Source organism: Xiphophorus hellerii, chromosome 24 (genome assembly GCF_003331165.1).
Source record: "Xiphophorus hellerii strain 12219 chromosome 24, Xiphophorus_hellerii-4.1, whole genome shotgun sequence".
Taxonomy (NCBI): domain Eukaryota; kingdom Metazoa; phylum Chordata; class Actinopteri; order Cyprinodontiformes; family Poeciliidae; genus Xiphophorus; species Xiphophorus hellerii.
Window position 1 is genome coordinate 13,142,167 of NC_045695.1, and position 24,442 is coordinate 13,166,608.

Below are 24,442 nucleotides of genomic sequence, written 5' to 3' on the forward strand. Positions count from 1 at the left end.
TGAAATAAATAACTGGTTTGTTCACCAAGATGCCGAGTTTCCATTTTAGAGTCAGGTGAATATTTATAATATATTATTTTATTTGGAAAACAGAATAATTGTGATAATTTTGCTTCAGAGCCCAATTATATAATTTATATCACATCCTAAGAAAATTACACATTTATGCTTTCTGATAATATAATAAACTAACAAGCTAAAATGTACTTAGAGGAGAATTTAGTTCCTTGTGTTTTACTTTGAAGGAATCCACAGGAAGTGCTATTCACATATCAGCTCTCTAGCTTTACTCTGGTTGTGTTTACATACTGCGTCCACTAGGGGGCAGAAGGCTAAGTTAGCAGCTAGCTAGTTTCCCGCTCCTGCTTGGCTAATGTAGCCCGTGTTGCTTTCTTCGTGTTTCTGCTGTTTTATTTCTTAAATCTTCTTTCTACTTTAACATGAAATCAATGTTTTATCTGTCAGTGTGAACTAGAAGCAGCTCCACAGAGATGAAAACAGCCCGCAGAGACTCTGAGCGGAGCTAACGATGCTAACGATGCTAACAGGCTCCAGCAGCTGGTTTTACACACAAACTGATTATCAGCAGCTGCAAATTTAAACTCTGATGCTGAACAGCAGCGACTGTCCTTCAGTTCACTGATAATCACTCATTAATTTATTATTAAACTAGTATAAAGGACAAAGGAAATTATTAATCGCTCATTATTTTATTATTAAACTAGTATAAAGAATTTTAGTGTGTAGTTACAGTGTCTGACCACAGGAGGGCGGTAGAGAGCGAGTCTCTTCCAACAAATAAAAGTTAAATAATCTGTTTACTACAGTGCTTAAACAATGCAGCATTATCAGGACTGTAGTTCCCACTATGGCCACCAGAGGGCGGAAATTCCCCGCTCTGAATATAGAGGTGAGTTTGTAGAGCTGCAGCTGGTTTCTGACTTCTGTTAAGTTGATCACGTTTGTATCTTTCTCATTATAAATACTAATATTATTATGGTCTGTCTAAAGGACTGACAACTGATTTAATATATAGATGTGTTATTTACACATCTGTATATGATAAATAAGTTACATATTAATATTTCCTGATGAGCTGTGGCTCCTAAACTGGAGCTTCAGCTCCAACAGAGCTGAATCAAAGCTCTACAACTCTGGTTTAGACGATAAGATGCTGAGCTTCCGGTCTGAAGGTAGGAAAATATTTATGAAAAGTTAAATTATCCTGGAAACAGTCAGAATGATGTTGATGTTTTAGCTGCAGAGCCGCGAACTGAACTATTATTATCAGAGCAGGGCGGGTTTTGCCCTCTAGTGGACCCAGATGGTAACTACAGCACTTGATAAAGTTAGAGGTTACAAACCACATTCACTTCCTGTGAGTACTTTGACATTAAGAGCCATAGAAACGAGTTAATTTTCTCAATTAGCGTTCATATTAAATAATGCATTTTACTTTTCTTCTTTCCTTCCCGAAACTTTTATTTTGAAGCAGCAAATCAAACTCCTGTGAGGTTTTGCACCACCACCGTATAATATTGTTATTTCTATAGACAGTCTTTAAAAAGAGATAAAAGTATTTAAATGACATTAACAAGAGCAGCATAATGTTGTTGTATGTGAAATACATTTATTCATAAATGAATTCAGTTATACAAAATACTGCATTTAACTAAGTAATATTAAGTACTAATATTTTAAACTTTATTAACTTTTTCCATACAATATTTATCCATTATGTGTTTTCATCCGGTGTGATGTTATGGTCTCAGCTGTTTGGACTTTATATCAAACACATTTTTTTTATTTACATTTACATTTATTTACATTTTGATTCTCAAAATTACCCACAATTAATCTTTTTTGGAGGATTTTTACTAAAGTACGTTTAGTTTTCATTTCCATGTACTAACCCTGCAGTGACTCTTATTTAACATTAATGTAAGCTGATTTGATTTGGCCTGATAAAAGTGAAAATGAGATCAAATAAACTGTAATTAATATGAAGAGGAATATCTGTAGTTGCGATAGTTCACCACCAGAGGGCAGTGAGCGCTCATAATCCTCCATCAAACGCCTGTTAAACTGCAGTTTGTTCTGCTGGTTTTCTGCTGAATCCATGAAAAAAGCTGCTCAGCTTCAGATCTGCTTCACTAACAGCAAAACAGAAATACTGAAGCTTTTCCATCTTCACTCTAGTTTTTTCACTCTGTTAAATCTAACTGAACTATTAATGTTTATTCAGATGAATCAAACTTTGGCTCCAGAGGAAAACACAAGTTACGTAACTTCCTGTGAAAATAGAAACTGAAACCAACTTTGGTCTCCTTCAGATCAGCCTCCATTTTGAGCTGCAGGATGGAAATAACTTGCTGACTTGTTACTAGAGGTAAGTGTTGCCGCTCCGGGTCCCTCCGTGTCTCTCGGCTCTCTGGAGCCTTTCTAACCGATGAACCCACCGAGGCTTCCCGGGGCCTCAGTCACCTCGGCCTGGGTCGCTCGGCTCTCATAGGGCCTGGTCCCCGCAGCAGCGCTCTGTTTACTTTATTGAAGGCCTGATCTAGAAAGGAATTAGATCAAATGAAAAACTTTATTGTGAGACGTTGCTGTGGTCCCTGAAAGCTGCTTTGTGTCTCTTGAGCTGAGAGGAAATCCTGCTGAGCTGCACACAGAGGCTGACATGTTGCTGAGATCCCAGCTGGACCCGGTTCTGTCTGGAGGAGAGCTGTGGACCCGACCTGAGCTGCTGCTCCCTCAGAACCTTCTGCTCACTGACTCCCTCCATACAGAGCTACAATAGAGTCATGATGCGTTCAGGTCCACTGGGAGCTAAATAAGTTCACTAGTTCATAGGAAATGTTCACTCATTCATTCAAATGATTCACTCTGATCCTCTGAACACATGATGGGAACCAGCTTTCTGCTTCACAGGACAGTTACTGGAACCGGATCACTGGACTGACTGGTTCTGGTTTCTCTCTCCAAAAGGCCAGAAGATGGAAGATCAGGACAGAGCAGAACCTCCAGGACCCATCAGTCCATCTATGAAGAGTGACCTGTCCAAAACGTTTCCTCCAGACTTCAGTAATGAACCTGGACCATCAGACAGAAAGTAAGAAACCATTTTCTAACTGATTCATGTGACTTTATAGAGATAAAATCTAAATGATATTAACTGGTTGATCTCAGTGTTTTAATTAACAGCAACTTAATTTTCTTACTTCTTAATTTAAAGTTGGACATGAAGGATGTTGGTCAGTAAATCAGTAGAGTTTGAATGAAGGTCTGAATGAATTAATATGGATTAAAATGTTGCATGGAAACAAAAACAACCAAGCTTGTGAAGAGCAACAATTCAGATTGTCTGTAAACCCACTGAAGCAGTGAAACCCAGCATCTTCCAGACTGGGAACACTGGCATCAGTCATGATACCAAATATAATTCAATGAAGTACTTAAAACCAGAAATCATCAATGTTCTGAGGTTCTGTTCTGACCCAGTTTCTGGTCCCTTGTTTTTTGTGGACCTTCATGAACATCTTCAGCTCCAGCCTGTTGCTAGTGAACTATTTCAGTGATGAAGAAATGTCTTCACAGGAGGAGCTTTGGTGAGGAGGAGCATCCATCCTGCTGTGCTTTGGGTCAGAATGTTCTGATGGATCCGGTCGGTACCAGCTGCCCCCAGTATGGGAAACGACCCAGAACAGGATCTGGACTGCTGACAGCCAATCAGAGCAGCTGTGCTCCAGGTGTGACTGAACTCCTCCAATCAGAGCTTCCTTCTATCGTCTCTGTGGAACCAGATCCACGTCTTTAGTTGAGATTTGGAAATTTAAGGTTTAAAAGTCTTTTTGTGGTCAGTTGTTTCAACTGAATCTGTGTTTTTCCAGCTGGTGTAACTGGAACTTATGTCCAGGTAACTGGGCTTAATAAAGTCCTCATTTAATTTGAGCCTGTTAAAAAAAAATTGGCCACAAGATAAATGTACAAATTTAACTTTTTATTTTGTTCGTTTTTAAAATTATAAGTGAAGACTCTTACTCTGAAGGGTCATGTTGCAGCATAACATGTCTTCAGCTCTAAATAAAACAAACACTTCATAGAATCAATTTGATGATTCTTACAGATAATTTTATTTGTGTTTCAGCACATTATGAGGTTAAGGGGAATGAAATAGCAGAGAGGATGGCTAAGGAGAGCAGCAATCGGGTTTTGGTTGATATTAATGTTACGTTTAGCATAACAGAAATAAAGTGTATAATAAAACAATAAAAGAGAGGTGGCAAAAGTTATAGGTCAGCAAATTGCCCAGCTGCCAATATGGTTAATCTGACCTTGCTGAAAATGAATTTTGTTCTACTTTTATTGGTTATTACACCAGGCCTTTAAGGTTCTGCTGGAAAATTGGAGTTTCTAATTTGGGAAATGACTAAAGGACAATTCTACGTAATCTCTTGCTACTTTGAGCATCTTTAATGTGATCTACTTCAAAAACTAAAATATGTAGACTTCAATCAACCCTAACCCTAATCATGATTATTCAGGCCAGAATATCTAAAACCAAGTTTGTAGTTTTTTTTCTTTCCCTAAACGAAGCTGCATTAAAGCTTTGATTTGTGAAGCTTCAATACAGGTTTGATTTCAACCCTTTTAATGTATCTGGACCACGGTAACCATGTCTCTCTATGAAAAGGGAGAACATGGTGGATTTCACTAGGCAGAAAGTGATTTAAACTCTGTCACAGAGTTTAAATCACTTTCTGCCCATTAGAAAGTGACTTTGAGTAACCTCAGAGGTCACTGAAGTCTCTGAAAAGCTCCCTGGTTCAAGGTGTGGTTGAGGTTCAGCCTGGCAGATGATGGTAAATGTAGAATATAGTAAGGAGTTATGTTACAGAGAAGCTTCTTCAGGAAGTGAATAGTTTGTGAGATCCAAATGGTTTTGGAGACAATCAGGCAGATGAATGTGAGGACAGCAGAGCTGCAGCAGACAACAGAGGAGTGGAGGAGAATCTGGGGACCAACAAGGCATCCTTAGACCATGGAGGCACAGAAATCACAAGAGGTGAACTGGAGAAAGATTACTAGAAACAATAACTACATGCTATAGTGAAGAGTTAAAAACTCAGAGAGATAACTAGTAACTTGTCCCCTGTCTGCCAGATCCTGGTTTTTACCTGGATTTATGGCCAAATTTTCACTAATCACAATCTATAGTTTAAAGTTTTCTGCTATTAGTGTAGAATAATGTAGCCCATATTTTAAGAGTGCAAGTATTTCAGCTTTTAAACTCAAGCAGATTGAAAATGCTCAACCAGTAGGTGGCCCTAATGGGTAAAGGCCCTTTACCCATTTCCTGAATTGGAAGCTCAATCTGAAGCCAACTTCAGCTCTGTAAAATCCAAACTGTTTCCTGAGTTTGATTCCATGAATGAGAAGTTAGATGGTGAACCACAACTCAGACCTCAATAAAACCTAAACTAACAGGAGCTGTTCCCTCTGCTGGACGTTGTTTCCATCAGAACTAGTTTGATTTGGCCATAATTTTGTGATAAAACAGCAGTGGCCTCAGAGGCCATCAAAGAGGACAATTTGATACATGGGTCTATGCAGTTGTTTATTAAATTAATGTCTATTTTTGCAACTCTCATTCCAAGTATTTTGTGTAGTTTTGACTGTAAATATCTCAGTAAACTTGAAATAAGATGAAAATATACAGATAAAGTCTCAGGAAGATATAGAAGCTTGTTTAAAGTCCATATTTTTGAATATTTTTCAATTTCCATATAGATTTTCTATATTTTAAACTTGTTTAGAGAAAGGTGTTTTTTGTTGCTTTTTAATGGTGTTAATATTTTTCAAACACTGAGAGATTAAATAGATTTGAAAGATAAAACTTTACATCCCAATGAATCAACAGCAGCAACTTTAACTTTAAGTCGTGACTTTCGTTCTTCTTACCATGCAGAGTTTTTATAAAATTTGGGCTTTTTATTTATTGATTTACTTTTTTTTCATCCATTAAAGCTGATGCACAAATTGTCTCTGAGAATATCAAAAAATTATTGTTTTCCTTATGTTCAGCTGAAGTGTCTCCTCTCCTGTCTTTGTCTCTTTCTTCAGATTTTGATATTCGGTGTCAGAGTGACCATAAAGCGTCTCTGAAGAAGAAGTTCCAGAGTCTCTCTGAAGGCGTCGCTGAACCTGGAAATCAAACCGATCTGAACCAGATCTACACAGAGCTCCACATCACAGAGGGGTTAACTAGAGAGGTCAACCAGGAACATGAGGTCAGACACATTGAAACAGCATCCAGGAAACAAGAAACAATCAGAAGAGAAGACATCTTTAAAGTCCCACCTGGAAGAGATCAACCAATCAGAACAGTGATGACCATGGGAGTGGCTGGCATTGGGAAAACACTGTTAACACAGAAGTTCACTCTGGACTGGGCTGAAGGCAAAACCAACCAGAACATTGATTTCATATTTCCATTCACTTTCAGAGAGTTGAATATGTTGAAAGAAGAAAAGTTCAGCTTATTAGGACTGATTCATCAATTATTTTCTAAAACCAAAGAAATCAGCAGCTTTAAAAAGTTCCAGGTTCTGTTCATCTTTGATGGTCTGGATGAAAGTCGATTTACTCTGGATTTCAACAACAATCCGATCCTGACTGATGTTACAGAGTCCAGCTCAGTGGATGTTCTGGTGACAAACCTCATCAGGGGGAAACTGCTTCCCTCTGCTCTCCTCTGGATAACCACACGACCTGCAGCAGCCAATCAGATCCCTGCTGAGTGTGTCGGCATGGCGACAGAGGTCAGAGGGTTCACTGACCCCCAGAAGGAGGAGTACTTCAGGAAGAGATTCAGAGATGATGAAGAGAAGGCCAGCAGGATCATCTCCCACATCCAGAAATCAAAAAGTCTCCACATCATGTGTCACATCCCAGTTTTCTGCTGGATCACTGCTAAAGTTCTGGAGGATGTGATGAAGACCAGAGAGGGAGAAAAACTGCCAAAGACTCTGACTGAGATGTACATAGCATTCCTGGAGGTTAACTTCGCAATCAAGAAGGAAAAGTATGATGGAGGAAAAAAGACAAGATCAATCTGGAGTCCAGAGAACAAGAAGCTGATTGAGTCTCTAGGAAAACTGGCTTTTGAGCAGCTGCTGGAGGGAAACCTGATCTTCTATGACGAAGAGCTCAAAAAGTGCGGCATCAACATCAAAGATGCTGCGTTGTTCTCAGGAGTGTTCACTGAAATGTTTAAAAGAGAGAGAGGGACGTGCGACATCTCCGTCTACTCCTTTGTTCATCTGAGCATCCAGGAGTTTCTGGCTGCAGTCTACATGCTCCACTGTTTCACCAGCAGGAAGTCAGAGGTGATCAAGACGTTTCTGGGAGAAAAATACAGAGAAACATCTCTAGATGAGTTCATGAAGAAAGTCATGGAGAAATCCCTCAGCAGTAAAAATGGCCACCTGGACCTGTTTGTCCGCTTCCTTCATGGTCTCACTGTGGAGTCCAACCAGAGACTCTTAGAAGATCTGCTGGGTCAGACAGAGAACAGTCCAGAAACCATCCAGAGAATCATCACCAACCTGAAGGAGATGAACACTGATAGAATCTCTACTGACAGAAGCATCAACATCTTCTACTGTCTGGTGGAGATGAACGACGTCTCATTTTATCAGGAGATCCAACGGCTGCTGGATTCAGGGAAGCAGCTCTCAGAGACTGACTGTTCAGCTCTGGCCTTCATGCTGCAGATGTCAGAGGTTCTGGATGAGTTGGACCTGGAGAAGTACAACACATCATATTATGGACGACTGAGACTGGTTCCAGCTGTGAGGAACTGCAGAAAGGCTCGGTGAGTCCAGATGTTTTCATTGTGTGAATGCTGATTCAGCTCTATTGTCCTCCTGTTTCTTCTTCTTCTTCAAGTTGCTTCTGGATGTTTTTGGTCTTTAACTTCTTCCTTCATCCTCTGGACTATTTCAGCCATTCAACCATCTAAACATTCAGCTCATCCAGGACAGCTGCAGCTTCTGGTTTTAGACATTTTGATCATTTTAAAAATATTTATCTTTTTATCAGTTTTCATGTTTAATTGAATAGAAAACCCTGAACTCTAGAAAAAAATCTATTTTGTCTGAAAGATCCAATCAGCCAGAGAGACTTTTACACTTTAAACTCCTCTTCACTCATTGAGCCGCTTCTCCTTTTAGGATCTTTGTCTTTTTTTTTATAAAATCACTGTTTAGGTTTGATAGACACTTTAAAATAACCCCAATAATTGCTGCTGTTGTCATGGAAACCAGTTAGAAACTTAGTGAACCAACTTTTCCTCCTCCCACTAGTTTCCTCTGAGTTTGTAAATGAGAGCAAAATGTGGTGATTGTTGTCTGGCTCCAGAAAAAGTCCTAGTTTCTGTCAGATCCTCCCAAAGCTCTGAGAACTCTGCTTCCAGAGCTGGAACCATTTTCCTCATCAACTCTTCATCTGCAGCTTTTGTTGAAGCTGTTAGCCATGAAGACCTGGAGAGACATGAGCTTCAACTCTTTAGACATCCCAGCCTCTTCTAGTTACTGGAGAACTTTCACTGCTTCACCATGAAAAATGCTGCTGGACCCAAACGCTCTGTTTTGGTCTTCAGCTCTTTAAGAGTTAGCAACAATTTCTTCTAACATCCAAACCTTTGTTCCTCTGAGCCACACGGTCTAGTCCAAGTCCGAGCTGTGAGCAGTTCCTCCTCCTCTCCATCATCTCCAGTAGTTTCCTTCATCAGCTCAGTCAGCCTCTTCATCAGCTGCTTCAGCTCCTTTGAGGCTCTGATGCTGCAGCTCCATCAGATGCTGCAGAGAAAACTGAACTTTCCTTCACAGATGATAGAAGATCTTCAACATCTGACTGCAGCTGAAGGTCTGAGGACATGAAGCCTGGACCAGAACCAGAACCAGAACCTGGACTTTAACCAGGAACTGCACAGATTCTCTGTGGGGTCAAACTCAGTAAATTGAAGATCAGATGTTGATCAGACGATGACATCACTGTTATCATATTTTAGTCTGTTTATGATCCAGATTGATTTCATTAGAACTGAATTTATTTCTTCTCTAATCACAGACTTGGTGGCTGTTCGCTTGATAAGGCTGAATGTGAAGTTTTGGCCTCGGCTCTGAAGTCCAACCCAGATCTGACTGAACTGGAAATAAATCAGATCGAAATAAATGAAGGTGGAGACTCTGATCTGAAGCCTCAGGTTGAGATCCTGGAGAGTTCAGTCAGTAAAGTGAAGAATCTGAGGTTTGTTTTCTTTATTTATACAATAAAATCATTCATTTATACTTTAAACATTAGTTTAATTAATGCTTTTATTCTAATATATTTTATTTTATAACAACCTGTTTAAATGTCAGAATAAAATCTCTAAAACTTTTTACTTAATATTATTTTTTTCTTATTCAGACAGTCCATCTCCATGGTGATCCTCTACCAGCTCTTCCTGTCCCGCTTGCTCTACTGGGAGGTGTCCTCCCTCTCCTCCGTGTCTTTGCCACTCACCATGTCCAGAACGAACCACAGGGGGCGCCTATGAGCACAGATACCGAGGTTACGGTGAGAACTGAAGCGTCTCTGTCAGACGCAGCAGGAGATGTCCCCCTGCACCGTCCTCTGTCCCACATTAGAGCTACCACTGAGCCGTGGACAGAGGACAGTACTTACTGCAACATACTACCTCTGACTTCTAACTGGAGCCTCTGGGATGCAAAATGCATGGCCAAGCATGCATCAGCTGGCGAGGTAGACGTCAGCAGAAAACCATGATGAAGAACTTGAGAGAGTGCAAAATCACAAGCAATCACAATTAGATTATTTTTAAAGGCTTTACCTGCAAATCGCTGAGTCAGCCACGATTGGGGCAGTCTGCATGTAGATAGGCTTCCCCGCAACAGTTTTCATTCCCCTTTTACCACAAGCTTGAGCTTATTTTATTAGCATTTTATGTGATAGACCAACATGAATTAAAGTGGAGCGTAACTGTGAAGTGGAAGGACAAAAAAATGGTGTTCAGGGGTCAGTTTCAGTTTCCCAATAAGCAAAACTTCAATTCTGGTCTCACCTGAGGCCTTCGCAGAACATCTGGATTTATTCTGAAATGTAATTACAAATTAATGGATGCTGTTTACTAATTGCTAGTAAAGACAGTGGCTTGTATTCCAGGGTATCATCAGGGTTAAGGGAGATGAAAACAAATGTACACCACTTCTATGTTGGTGTGCAATAAATTTTTAGACCCATGTACAATTTTTATTGCGTTCTAGCTAAACTTCTCTTTTTCCTAATGAAATCCTAATAAAATGTGGTTCTAGTGTGAGTATTCAAGAGGGAAAAGAAATCTCCAATACTGACGTTTTTCCTCTCAAAATTCAGACTTGTAGCGTAAAATTCTAACTTAAATCATAGAATGTCAGAAGTCTGACTTTTATTTCTTGATTTTTTCCAGAATTCTGTCATTAATCTGAGAATTTTTTTTTATTCTACACTGAATCTCAGAATTATGTTAATCTCAGAATTCTAACTTTTTCTCTCAGGATTCTGATGTCAGAACTATTTTTGTCTCAGCAAGATTAGAGACTTTGAGAGAAATTAAAGCAGCATGAGTCTTTGCATAGCCAAAGTGATTTTTATGTTATGATTATTTCTGCCACAAAAGCTGTACTGTTATGTAACTGTCAACATAAATGTATGAGCTGACAGCATGTGAGGTGCAAATTATTGAAACGACATTAACTCTCTGTAGCTGCAGCGAACTGCATGACTCTGAATGGGCAGAAATGGTGAGTTTTCTAAAAAAATCATTTTTACAAGAGCTCCACTGTGTAAATACATTCCTGTGATTTTTCGTTTACTTCTGTCATCGGGCTAAATCTGACTTACTTTAGTGTCGAAACAAAACAGAGGACGGTGGGATCATATCTTGTTGTTGAAGTTGTGACGGAGACATAATTTGAAAAACAAACATGCAGAACAGGTGCCAAGAAAGAAACTGACCTATTTATTTGTCTGTTTGTTTATTTTTTAAGTGATTTAAAAAAAAGAAAAGAAAAAAAAAGAGGCAGCATCCAACACCACTACTTCTCATTTTGTTTGGTCAGAGGCGATATTTAAAAATATACTTGAATGTAAAGCCTTTGTCAGCTGTTATAAATGCGCAAAATGATATCAGCTCATATTGCTTTGCACTGAAACAGTGCATGTGTCAAACGTTGCGTTATGTTTTGTATTGCAGCACAGAGACAATCTAATATTTAGTGGGTTATGTAATTATTCAAACTTGAATGTCCATAATTTATGTCACTTGTGGAAATAAAACGAACAAACATGGCAACTGTAACGAGTTCACTGGAATTGGTTCATTTAAAAAATTGAAAACTGTAAACATTTTTCAATTAATATGGTCGTGGAGACCACATGGTGAGGAGCTGCAGAGACTCTGCTCAGGTGGGATCCTGCATGCTGTTACGAGACACAAGTCACTATTTTTGCTTTTCGAAAAGCATCCAATTTAATATATTTTCTTATTCCGTAAATTTGTCTTAAATAGTTACCATAAACATCGATTTAATGCAACATTGCAAGATTTTTGGTGACCATTCTTGCCCAAACTAAAGATTAACAACAGTTTTGTGTATATTTGTATAGAGGAAATAACTTTTGTAATTACTTGTTTTAGAAAAAAAAAAATCTAATACTAATCCATCATGGCTCAAAGTAAAGTGAGTTTAAAGGATTTGTAAAATCATTTTTATTCGACATTTTATCGACTTTGTTAGGAACTTTCTGGTGTCTGAATAGAAGTTGATTGGATCATGGAAATAACTGTTTGAAATGCATCACTTTGTGTAAAAAAGTGATGCATAAGAGTTTGAGTTTTGTAAGATATTCGGTGACATAACACTTAATAAACGTAAACATGCGGCAAGTAGTTTTTGGGGTTTTTTTAACCTTTGTCAAACAGCAGAGGGCGCTGCTGCATTCATATTTACTCAATGGGTGTAATTCATATTCCTTTATCTAATCAGGTAAACCCCGTTGAGATCTAGATCTCATTTTCAAGAGGGACCTGAGCAAAAAATTTGCAATACATAGCAACCTGGTTACAAGATAAAAACAATTAATACATATGCACAAGTATAAAACAATAAAAACAATGACACTGTTTCATAGAATCTTGTTATCTTTAATTTTTTTTAATGTCTCTTCTCTACCGGAAAACAAGCCATTTAAAGGTGGGATGTTCTCACAATCTGTGAAAAATAAAAATGAATAAAAACCAGAAAATCCTGGGAGTTTGTCTTTGAATGTGAAGATTCGACATGAAGATGACAGAAAAAGAGCTACAGAAAATAAAACAATTGAAATCTGTATTGCTTTAAATGAACCCTTAGCTTTTTCTTTATCTTGAATATGTTTATCTGTATTTGTTTTTTCTTGAGGCAGAACAAATGAGGCATAACTCTGTCGTTATACAGTGTGTCTGCGAATAAAGTAAAAAAAAAAAAAACAACATCCGCCCCCCTCTCCCTCCCCCTCCCCCAACAGACTTCTTGTGGCTTTGACGTGAAGCTGTGATGTCACTCATCCTGTCTGTGACATCACAGCCGCCTGTCTTTGTATTCCCAGGTTCCACAGAGAAATTCATTTGCAGACTTCAATCTCAAACAAAACTGAACGATGGCGCGACGAAATGTATTGCTGGAGAACGTGGAAAGTTTGGAGAAGAGCTGCCGGAAGCTTACAGGAGAGAACAAGAAGCTTCAGAAAACTGTCGAAGATCTGAGGCTGAAAATTGAGAGACTGAATGCCAGGAAAAAAGATACCTGGCAGGTAGAGAATGAAAGGCTGATCAACAAAAATGATTATTTGAAAAAACAATTCAGCACTTTGAATAGTGAATTGGACGAGGCTAAAGCGACAGTTGAACAACTGCAATCAGAAAGCAAAGCCTTGTCAACCCATAATAGGAAGATACAATGGGGAACAATGGTCGATAAAAGAAACTTTAACAATTCAATGAAAGAGAAATCACAACAGTTGTACTGGATTGGCAAGGTGAACGAAGAGCTCACTCAAGAAATTGCTGGACTTAAATTAAAGATGGACAGACTTAAAGCCAGGGAAGAAAATTTAAAGGCTGACAAAGAAAAGATGGACAAAACAGAGACTCAGACCCCGGATGAAGAAACTAAGGAAGAGAAATCAAATATATTTCAGATAATTGGGAGAACGTTCATCAAAATGTATCAATCAGGGACTTTGAGGTATTGGGTGCCACCCTGGATATTTTAATTTCGAAAAAACATTAAATAACGACCACAAAAGCAGGGCTAGACTCAAATGAAGCTTGAGAGCAGAGGCAGAAATCTGCGGCTTCCAGAGGGAGGAACGGACATCAGAAGACCGTGACCACCGCAGGCTCCTAGGAGTCTCACAGATCCTTTCCAGGACTGTGTCTCCGACCCGCCTGCTGGAAACTATCCGTCGGACAGTCGAACCTCGGATTCAGGAAGAGCAGTGTGGTTTTCGTCCTGGTCGTGGAACACTGGACCAGCTCTACACCCTGCAGGGTCCTGGAGGGTGCACGGGAGTTCGCCCAACTAGTCTACATGTGTTTTGTGGACTTGGAGAAGGCGTTCGACCGTGTCCCTCGGGGAGCCCTGTGGGGGGTTCTCCGGGAGTATGGGGTACCGGGCCCTTTGATACGGGCTGTCAGGTCCCTGTATGACCGGTGTCAGAGTCTGGTCCGCATTGCCGGCAGTAAGTCGGGCTCGTTTCCGGTGAGAGTTGGACTCCGCCAGGGCTACCCTTTGTCACCGATTCTGTTCATTACTTTCATGGACAGAATTTCTAGGCGCAGCCAAGGTGTTGAGGGGATCCGATTTGGTGGCCTTAGGATCTCATCTCTGTTTTTTGCGGACGATGTGGTCCTTTTGGCTTCATCAGGCCGTGATCTGCAGCTCTCGCTGGAGCGGTTCGCAGCCGAGTGTGAAGCGGCCGGGATGAGGATCAGTGCCTCCAAATCCGAGGCCATTTTTTTGAGCCGGAAAAGGGTAGAGTGCCTTCTCCGGGTCAGGGGGTTTGTCCTGCCCCAAGTGGAGGAGTTCAAGTATCTCGGGATCTTGTTCACGAATGGGGGAAGAAGGGAGCGGGAGATCGACAGGCGGATTGGCGCAGCGTCTGCCGTCAAGCGGGCGCTGTACCGGTCCGTCGTGGTGAAGAAAGAGCTGAGCCAAAAAGCGAAGCTCTCGATTTACCGGTCGATCTACGTTCCCACCCTCATCTATGGTCATGAGCTTTGGGTCGTGACCGAAAGAACGAGATCGCGGATACAAGCGGCCGAAAAGGGTTTTCTCCGTAGGGTGTCTGGGCTCTCCCTTAGAGATAGGGTGAGAAGCTCAGTCATCCGGGAGGGACTCAGTGTAGAGCCGCTGCTCCTTCACATCCAGAGGAGCCAGTTGAGGCTCGGGCATCTGGTCAGGATGCCTCCTGGACGCCTCCCTGGTGAGGTGTTCCGGGCACGTCCCACCGGGAGGAGGCCCCGGGGAAGACCCAGGACACGCTGGAGGGACTATGTCTCTCGGCTGGCCTGGGAACGCCTCGGGATTCCCCCGGAGGAGCTAGAAGAAGTGGCCGGGGAGAGGGAAGTCTGGGCCTCCCTTCTGAAGCTGCTACCCCCGCGACCCGACCTCGGATAAGCGGAAGAAGATGGATGGATGGATAAAGATAACATAACAGATTTGCTGCAAGAGTTTGAGCAGAGGTTTCAGGTATTCGGTGAACTTCAAAACAAATTTGGCTTTTTTCGCTTGCCATTTACAGCGAAGCCTTCTGATATGCCAGCTGACATTCAACTCGAGCTTATTGACTTGCAGTGCGATTCCGCTATGAAGGATAAATTTAGGTCAGTGGGATTGGATACGTTTTATCAATATCTCGTGCCAGGTTACCCCAAATTAACAGCCATGGCTGCAAAGGTTCTATCCATGTTTGGGACTACTTATCTTTGTGAACAGGTGTTTTCGGTAATGAATAATAATAAAACAAAGCAGCGCTCAAGGTTAACAAATAAACACTTGAATGACATTGTTAAATGTGCTGCTACTCAGGATTTGACACCTAATATCGATGCACTTGTGAAGGCAAAAAGATACCAAGTTTCAGGAGCCAGCAGCAGCAAGTAGACTGCAGGAGTGCATTGAGAGAGAGAGAAAAAAAGTGGGATGACACAAAATTTGTTTGCACTCGTGAATACAGATAATTAAAAATAAGATTCATCTGATTTCATATTAAAGACAATTGATATTGTGCAGTTTGATCTGACGTAGTCTAATCTTATTGCCCATGCACTGCACTTTTTGTATTTACTTCAAAGCAGTATGACAATTAAGGCGAAAATATTTTTTTCATAGCTCCCACTTGAGTTTGTTATTGTGGTGAGTTGGTTCAGGTGTAAAACTGCATTCAATCAACTGTTAAAATAAACCAGTTAACACCTTCATACCCAAACATGAAAATCATTTTTTTCCATTGTTTGTTGAATAAATGTGTTGTGCTCAGAAAAGATCCCTTGTCATCTATAATTATAATATGTAGGGTAGGCCACAAATGTAGGCTGAATGATAACACATAGTACTGAAAAACAAAGCTAAATATTTGGAGTTGACATTCTTTTACTGATCCGGCCCACCTGAGAACAGAAAGTCTGGATCCGGCCCCAGAGTCAAACTGAGTTTGACATGCCTGTTCTAAACATTATGAGGTGTTTAGCTGGGTTGACATGGGGTGCGAATTTCGATTCCCTTAAAAATATATATGTGTCTCTAATTAGATCAAGAATAGATTATGGGAGTGTGGTGTATGGATCAGCAGCTAAAACTAAGTTAAAAAAGTTAGATGTTATTCAAGCCCGAGCACTGAGAATATGTTTAGGGGCAGTTAAATCAACACCAATATGTGCATTACAAGTAGAGTCAGGAGAAATGCCATTATGCATTAGAAGACAGCAGCTAATGCTCAATTATTGGATAAGTTTAAAAGGACGTAATGCAGATCACCCGGTTAAGAAATTATTAGGAGAGTGTTGGGAAAGAGGAAAGAAACAAATGGATAGCTTTGGGTGGGTTGGGGATGATAGAGCGAAAATTTTTAATGTATATTATAAGGAATTTAGTCCAACTGTATTGTGGCCTTTGAGACCGACATGGACTTGGAAATATATTAATGTAGACAGAACGCTAACAAATATTAGGAAAAGGAACACATTAGATACTTGCCAAGAATTTTATAATCAAATGCAGAATAAATATAATGAATATTTGCAAATTTATACGGATGGGTCGAAAGACCCTAAAAGTGAAGCAACCAGTATAGCTGTAGTGATTCCTGAATTAAAGATTAGTATTTCAAAAAGAACATCTGATTATTTGAGTGTATTCGCGGTAGAACTAGGTGCTATTTTAGTAGCTTTAGAATGGGTGGAGGAAACTAATAGGAATAAAATAATAGTTTGTAGAGACTCTCTATCTGCGTTGACGAGTATCGGAAAGGGACGTACAAAAAATCATCAAAATATTTTATATGAGATTATGGCGGTTCATCATAGGATATGTGAACAAAATAAAAATGTTGTATTATTCTGGACTCCTGCTCATGTAGGTATTATGGGGAATGAAAGAGCAGACAGGCTGGCTAAGGAGACAATTAAAAAAGATGCTATTGATGTGCAAATAAAGTTATCTAAATCTGAAGGCAAAAGTATAATTTGGAAAGAAAGCAAGAAGATATGGGAAGCTAGGTGGGTAAATGAAATAAATGGAAGACATTTATTTAGAATACAAAATACAGTCGATGTAGAAAGGATCAGAGGATTAAACAGGAGAGAAGAGATAATTATAAATAGAATAAGAACTGGGCATAGTTTCCGAAACGGAACTCTTTTTAAGATGGGGAAACACCTTACTGGTTTATGTAGATGGTGTGATGAAGTAGAAACAGTGGAACATGTTTTGATTAAATGTAGGAAATACGCAAGTCAAAGAAGATTATTAAAAACAGAACTAGGTGTTAGTAGGGAATTGAAATTTGAGAAGGTGATCGGTCAGCTGAATAGTATTGAGGGGAAAAAGAAGATTTTTCGTTTTTTAAAAAACACTGGGATTTTTAAGAGTCTTTGAGGAGTAGGTGGTAGGAGGCAATAGAGGGCAGTAGTGCAACGTAAATGGATGCAAGCTGCCGTTAAAATCTAAAGAAGGAGAAGAAGAAGATCTGCTTCACTAACAGCAAAACAGAAATACTGAAGCTTTTCCATCTTCACTCTAGTTTTTTCACTCTGTTAAATTTAACTGAACTATTAATGTTTATTCAGATGAATCAAACTTTGGCTCTAGAGGAAAACACAAGTTACGTGACTTCCTGTGGAAATAGAAACTGAAACCAACTTTGGTCTCCTTCAGATCAGCCTCCATTTTGAGCTGCAGGATGGAAATAACTTGCTGACTTGTTACTAGAGGTAAGTGTTGCCGCTCCGGGTCCCTCCGTGTCTCTCGGCTCTCTGGAGCCTTTCTAACCGATGAACCCACCGAGGCTTCCCGGGGCCTCAGTCACCTCGGCCTGGGTCGCTCGGCTCTCATAGGGCCTGGTCCCCGCAGCAGCGCTCTGTTTACTTTATTGAAGGCCTGATCTAGAAAGGAATTAGATCAAATGAAAAACTTTATTGTGAGACGTTGCTGCTTATAAAGTGATGCTAAGTGAGGATACATTATGCGACTATAAGTAACAAAAAGAGAAATATTGAACACACTATAAACACACAGCTCAGTTACTGCGCAGTTAACCTGGTGAATGATCAGCTATGATCTACCATGACAGCAGCATCTAAAGCTGATCTGTTTGTGTGGAGCAATAATGAACTTTTCAGATTTAATCTAAATAAACTGAGAACTTAATGTAACTTTTACAGTCCATCAGTTCTTGCTGCAGCGACTCTCTCTGGTGTTTTAACCTAAAATGCAGAACTAAAACATTGTAAACTAGTTTCTCTGCTTGTTGAAATCAGCAGGAAGTGAATCACATCACTCCGTCCCTCATCAGTCTGGGGTTCAGCAGAAACTGATGTTTCTCTTGTCTGTGGATCAGAACCGGCTTTAAGCCGTCCACAGATTTCCTCTCTTCCTCCTCACTGAGTTTGATCTTTTTCCAGGTTTTCCTCTTGTTGCTCCTTTCAGCAGGAAGAAACTCTTTGTCTCTCAAAGCTCTGCTGGAAAAATGCATCCAGATCCAGACTGACTCTTACCTGAAAGGTTGCTGTGTTTAGCAATCAGTATCTGCAAAATGGGAATCGATCAGCCAGAAAACTGCAGTCGGTTCAACCCTAAAAATAACAAAACTTTTAAATGGAGCAATAATAATAAAATAAATAATTTCACAAACATTTTAGATCAGTTGTAACAAACTAGTTTCTAACTAAAGAGTTGCATTAATGTGTCTCTTTATTTTGAAGTTCAATCAGATCAATAGACTAAATATGTTTCAGGCCTCGCTGAGTGTTTGGGGGCTTCATCCCCCTATTGAAGCAGCTGTTTACCCATGATTCCTTGCAGTGGGTCCAGCTGGTACCTCAGCTGGATGCTGTGGTCCCTGAAAGCTGCTTTGTGTCTCTGGAGCTGAGAGGAAATCCTGCTGAGCTGCACACAGAGGCTGACATGTTGCTGAGATCCCAGCTGGACCCGGTTCTGTCTGGAGGAGAGCCGTGGACCCGACCTGAGCTGCTGCTCCCTCAGAACCTTCTGCTCACTGACTCCCTCCATACAGAGCTACAATAGAGTCATGATGCGTTCAAGTCCACTGGGAGCTAAATAAGTTCACTAGTTCATAGGAAATGTTCACTCATTCATTCACCTGATTCACTCTGATCCTCTGAACACATGATGGGAACCAGCTTTCTGCTTCACAGGACAGTTACTGGAACCAGATCAATGGACTGGCTGGTTCTGGTTTCTCTCTCCAAAAGGCCAGAAGATGGAAGATCGGCATCGGAAAAGGAACAGAGCAAAACCTCCAGGATCCATCAGTCCATCTATGAGGAGTGACTGGTCCAAACCAGAACCTCCAGACTTCAGTAATGAACCTGGACCATCAGACAGAAAGTAAGAAACCAGTTTCTAACTGATTCATGTGAATCTATAGAGATATAAAATAAAAGATATTAACTGGTTGATCTTCAGTGTTTCAATAAACAGTAACTTAATTTTCTTACTTCTTAATTTAAAGTTGGACATGAAGGATGTTGGTCAGTAAATCAGTAGAGTTTGAATGAAGGTCTGAATGAATTAATATGGATTAAAATGTTGCATGGAAACAAAAACAACCAAGCTTGTGAAGAGCAACAATTCAGATTGTCTGTAAACCCACTGAAGCAGTGAAACCCAGCATCTTCCAGACTGGGAACACTGGTATCAGTCATGATACCAAATATAATTCAATGAAATACTTAAAACCAGAGATCATCAATGATCTCAGGTTCTGTTCTGACCCAGTTCTGGTCTCTAGTTTGTGGTGGACCTTCATGAACATGTTCAGCTCCAGCCTGTTGATAGTGAAATATTTCACTGATGAAGAAATGTCTTTACAGGAGCTGTGAGTGTGAAGAAAGACCCAGAACAGGAGCTGAACGGCCGACAGCCAATCAGAGCAGCTGTTCTCCAGGTGAGACTGAACTCCTCCAATCAGAGCCTCCTGTCGTCTCTGTTGGACCAGATCCACGTCTTTAGTTGAGATTTGGAAATTTAAGGTTTAAAAGTCTTTTAGTGATCAATTATTTCAGCTGGTGTAACTGGAACTTATGTGCTGGTGATGATAAAGAAAGGAGAAAAAAAGTGATGAAAATGTTTGTTAATCAGTCAATATTTTCATCACAATATTCACCAATAATATTGAGAGTTAACAGCTCCTTGATGACCTTCTATCAGATCGCGTCTTTAAACATTCAGAGATAGAAGGTAAACTTGAGAAGAACCAAACCAGAGCAGACAAGGACTGCAACAAAATAGATGCTGTGATGAAGAAGAACAGAGAGCCTGCAGATTGATGGTCAAACATCTTCAGCACATGGATGAATTGAAGGTTTCAATTAATTTCCGTTTTTGGGATTGCTTTTTCTTATATTGTGCCTCCATATCTGGCTTGTCTTTATTTATTATCGTAGCTGCTTCAGGTTTGCTTTTGTTACATTGTGCAGCCGTGTTTCCTGGCCTATTCGCTCGTCGGTTTACGGGTCAAGAGTGGCGATTTCAGCTCGACCTGACCGAGTCCTGTGAGCGTGAGATGCTGGGTGTCTGGGGTCACTCTGGAGGCTATATGTGCAGCAGCCTCTTGGTCATCCCCAAATACCTTTGCTGGGTTTTACAGGGTTAACTGGGCCACCTTTCACCTGGGATCCTATCCCAGCGCTCATCATCATCCCAGTGAGGTGGGCATGTTTTCGGGGTTGTTTCTTTTCTGTGTGTGATTTCTCAGGACTCTGTCGGTAATCGTCATCCAGTGCTTTAATCACCGCCTCTGGCGGTCAGTAGGGATGAAATAGAACAAAAGTTTTGACTGCAACTACGGTTCTATGAATCCCGGATGACCGCCAGAGCGCTCGGTCCCTCAGAATCATCGTGTTTCACGAGAAGATTAAGGAACTGATCTGTCATTGTCACGTGACTATATAGACTTACTGGTGTCACCGGGGGTCACATGTGACCATGTTGGTATAAGATTCTCGACCTGTGCAAGAGAGATCATTCAGTGCTTTAAGCTCCGCCTCTGGCGGTCATCTGGGATTCATTGAACCGTAGTTACAGTCGTGACTTTCGTTCTTCTTACCATGCAGAGTTTTTATAAAATTTGGGCTTTTTATTTATTGATTTACTTTTTTCTCATCCATTAAAGCTGATGCACAAATTGTCTCTGAGAATATCAAAAAATTATTGTTTTCCTTATGTTCAGCTGAAGTGTCTCCTCTCCTGTCTTTGTCTCTTTCTTCAGATTTTGATATTCGGTGTCAGAGTGACCATAAAGCGTCTCTGAAGATGAAGTTCCAGAGTCTCTCTGAAGGCGTCGCTGAACCTGGAAATCAAACCGTTCTGAACCAGATCTACACAGAGCTCCACATCACAGAGGGGTTAACTAGAGAGGTCAACCAGGAACATGAGGTCAGACACATTGAAACAGCATCCAGGAAACAAGAAACAATCAGAAGAGAAGACATCTTTAAAGTCCCACCTGGAAGAGATCAACCAATCAGAACAGTGATGACCATGGGAGTGGCTGGCATTGGGAAAACACTGTTAACACAGAAGTTCACTCTGGACTGGGCTGAAGGCAAAACCAACCAGAACATTGATTTCATATTTCCATTCACTTTCAGAGAGCTGAATATGTTGAAAGAAGAAAAGTTCAACTTATTAGGACTGATTCATAAATTATTTTCTAAAACCAAAGAAATCAGCAGCTTTGAAACGTTCCAGGTTCTGTTCATCTTTGATGGTCTGGATGAAAGTCGATTTACTCTGGATTTCAAGAACAATCCGATCCTGACTGATGTTACAGAGTCCAACTCAGTGGATGTTCTGGTAACAAACCTCATCAGGAGGAAACTGCTTCCCTCTGCTCTCCTCTGGATAACCACACGACCTGCAGCAGCCAATCAGATCCCTGCTGAGTGTGTTGGCATGGTAACAGAGGTCAGAGGGTTCACTGACCCCCAGAAGGAGGGGTACTTCAGGAAGAGATTCAGAGATGATGAAGAGAAGGCCAGCAGGATCATCTCCCACATCCAGAAATCAAAAAGTCTCCACATCATGTGTCACATCCCAGTTTTCTGCTGGATCACTGCTAAAGTTCTGGAGGATGTGATGAAGACCAGAGAGGGAGAAAAACTGCCAAAGACTCTGACTGAGATGTACATAGCATTCCTGGAGGTTAACTTCGCAATCAAGAAGGAAAAGTATGATGGAGGAAAAAAGACAAGATCAATCTGGAGTCCAGAGAACAAGAAGCTGATTGAGTCTCTAGGAAAACTGGCTTTTGAGCAGCTGCTGGAGGGAAACCTGATCTTCTATGACAAAGAGCTCAAAAAGTGCGGCATCAACATCAAAGATGCTGCGTTGTTCTCAGGAGTGTTCACTGAAATGTTTAAAAGAGAGAGAGGGACGTGCGACATCTCCGTCTACTCCTTTGTTCATCTGAGCATCCAGGAGTTTCTGGCTGCAGTCTACATGCTCCACTGTTTCACCAGCAGGAAGTCAGAGGTGATCAAGACGTTTCTGGGAGAAAAATACAGAGAAACATCTCTAGATGAGTTCATGAAGAAAGTCATGGAGGAATCCCTCAGCAGTAAAAATGGCCACCTGGACCTGTTTGTCCGCTTCCTTCATGGTCTCACTGTGGAGTCCAACCAGAGACTCTTAGAAGATCTGCTGGGTCAGACAGAGAACAGTCCAGGAACCATCCAGAGAATCATCACCAACCTGAAGAAGATGAACACTGATAGAATCTCTACTGACAGAAGCATCAACATCTTCTACTGTCTGGTGGAGATGAACGACGTCTCATTTTATCAGGAGATCCAACGGCTGCTGGATTCAGGGAAGCAGCTCTCAGTGACTGACTGTTCAGCTCTGGCCTTCATGCTGCAGATGTCAGAGGTTCTGGATGAGTTGGACCTGGAGAAGTACAATACATCAGAATCAGGACGACAGAGACTGGTTCCAGCTGTGAGGAACTGCAGAAAGGCTCGGTGAGTCCAGATGTTTTCATTGTGTGAATGCTGATTCAGCTCTATTGTCCTCCTGTTTCTTCTTCTTCTTCAAGTTGCTTCTGGATGTTTTTGGTCTTTAACTTCTTCCTTCATCCTCTGGACTATTTCAGCCATTCAACCATCTAAACATTCAGCTCATCCAGGACAGCTGCAGCTTCTGGTTTTAGACATTTTGATCATTTTAAAAATATTTATCTTTTTATCAGTTTTCATGTTTAAATGAATAGAAAACCCTGAACTCTAGAAAAAAATCTATTTTGTCTGAAAGATCCAATCAGCCAGAGAGACTTTTACACTTTAAACTCCTCTTCACTCATTGAGCCGCTACTCCTTTTAGGATCTTTGTCTTTTTTTTATAAAATCACTGTTTAGGTTTGATGGACACTTTAAAATAACCCCAATAAATGCTGCTGTTGTCATGGAAACCAGTTAGAAACTTAGTGAACCAACTTTTCCTCCTCCCACTAGTTTCCTCTGAGTTTGTAAATGAGAGCAAAATGTGGTGATTGTTGTCTGGCTCCAGAAAAAGTCCTAGTTTCTGTCAGATCCTCCCAAAGCTCTGAGAACTCTGCTTCCAGAGCTGGAACCATTTTCCTCATCAACTCTTCATCTGCAGCTTTTGTTGAAGCTGTTAGCCATGAAGACCTGGAGAGACATGAGCTTCAACTCTTTAGACATCCCAGCCTCTTCTAGTTACTGGAGAACTTTCACAGCTTCACCATGAAAAATGCTGCTGGACCCAAACGCTCTGTTTTGGTCTTCAGCTCTTTAAGAGTTTAGCAACAATTTCTTCTAACATCCAAACCTTTGTTCCTCTGAGCCACACGGTCTAGTCCAAGTCCGAGCTGTGAGCAGTTCCTCCTCCTCTCCATCATCTCCAGTAGTTTCCTTCATCAGCTCAGTCAGCCTCTTCATCAGCTGCTTCAGCTCCTTTGAGGCTCTGATGCTGCAGCTCCATCAGATGCTGCAGAGAAAACTGAACTTTCCTTCACAGATGATAGAAGATCTTCAACATCTGACTGCAGCTGAAGGTCTGAGGACATGAAGCCTGGACCAGAACCAGAACCAGAACCTGGACTTTAACCAGGAACTGCACAGATTCTCTGTGGGGTCAAACTCAGTAAATTGAAGATCAGATGTTGATCAGATGATGACATCACTGTTATCATATTTTAGTCTGTTTATGATCCAGATTGATTTCATTAGAACTGAATGTATTTCTTCTCTAATCACAGACTTGGTGACTGTTCGCTCAAAAAGGCTGAATGTGAAGTTTTGGCCTCGGCTCTGAAGTCCAACCCAGATCTGACTGAACTGGAAATAAATCAGATCAACATAGAAGGAGGTGGAGACTCTGATCTGAAGCCTCTGGTTGAGATCCTGGAGAGTTCAGTCAGTAAAGTGAAGAATCTGAGGTTTGTTTTCTTTATTTATACAATAAAATCCTTCATTTATACTTTAAACATTAGTTTAATTAATGCTTTTATTCTAATATATTTTATTTTAAAACAACCTGTTAAAATGTCAGAATAAAATCTCTAAAACTTTTTACCTTATATATTATTTTTTTCT

General features: G+C 40.7%; 1 long non-coding RNA gene across 1 annotated transcript; it reads left to right on the top strand.

The window, feature by feature from the left end:
- Positions 1–509: 509 nt before the first annotated feature.
- Positions 510–19,737, top strand: LOC116715969 (uncharacterized). The gene is made up of 5 exons (XR_004338305.1): positions 510–561; positions 1,097–1,193; positions 2,334–2,389; positions 2,989–3,112; positions 19,700–19,737. It is a non-coding gene; the product is annotated as an uncharacterized LOC116715969 (long non-coding RNA).
- The last annotated feature ends 4,705 nt before the right edge of the window (positions 19,738–24,442 follow it).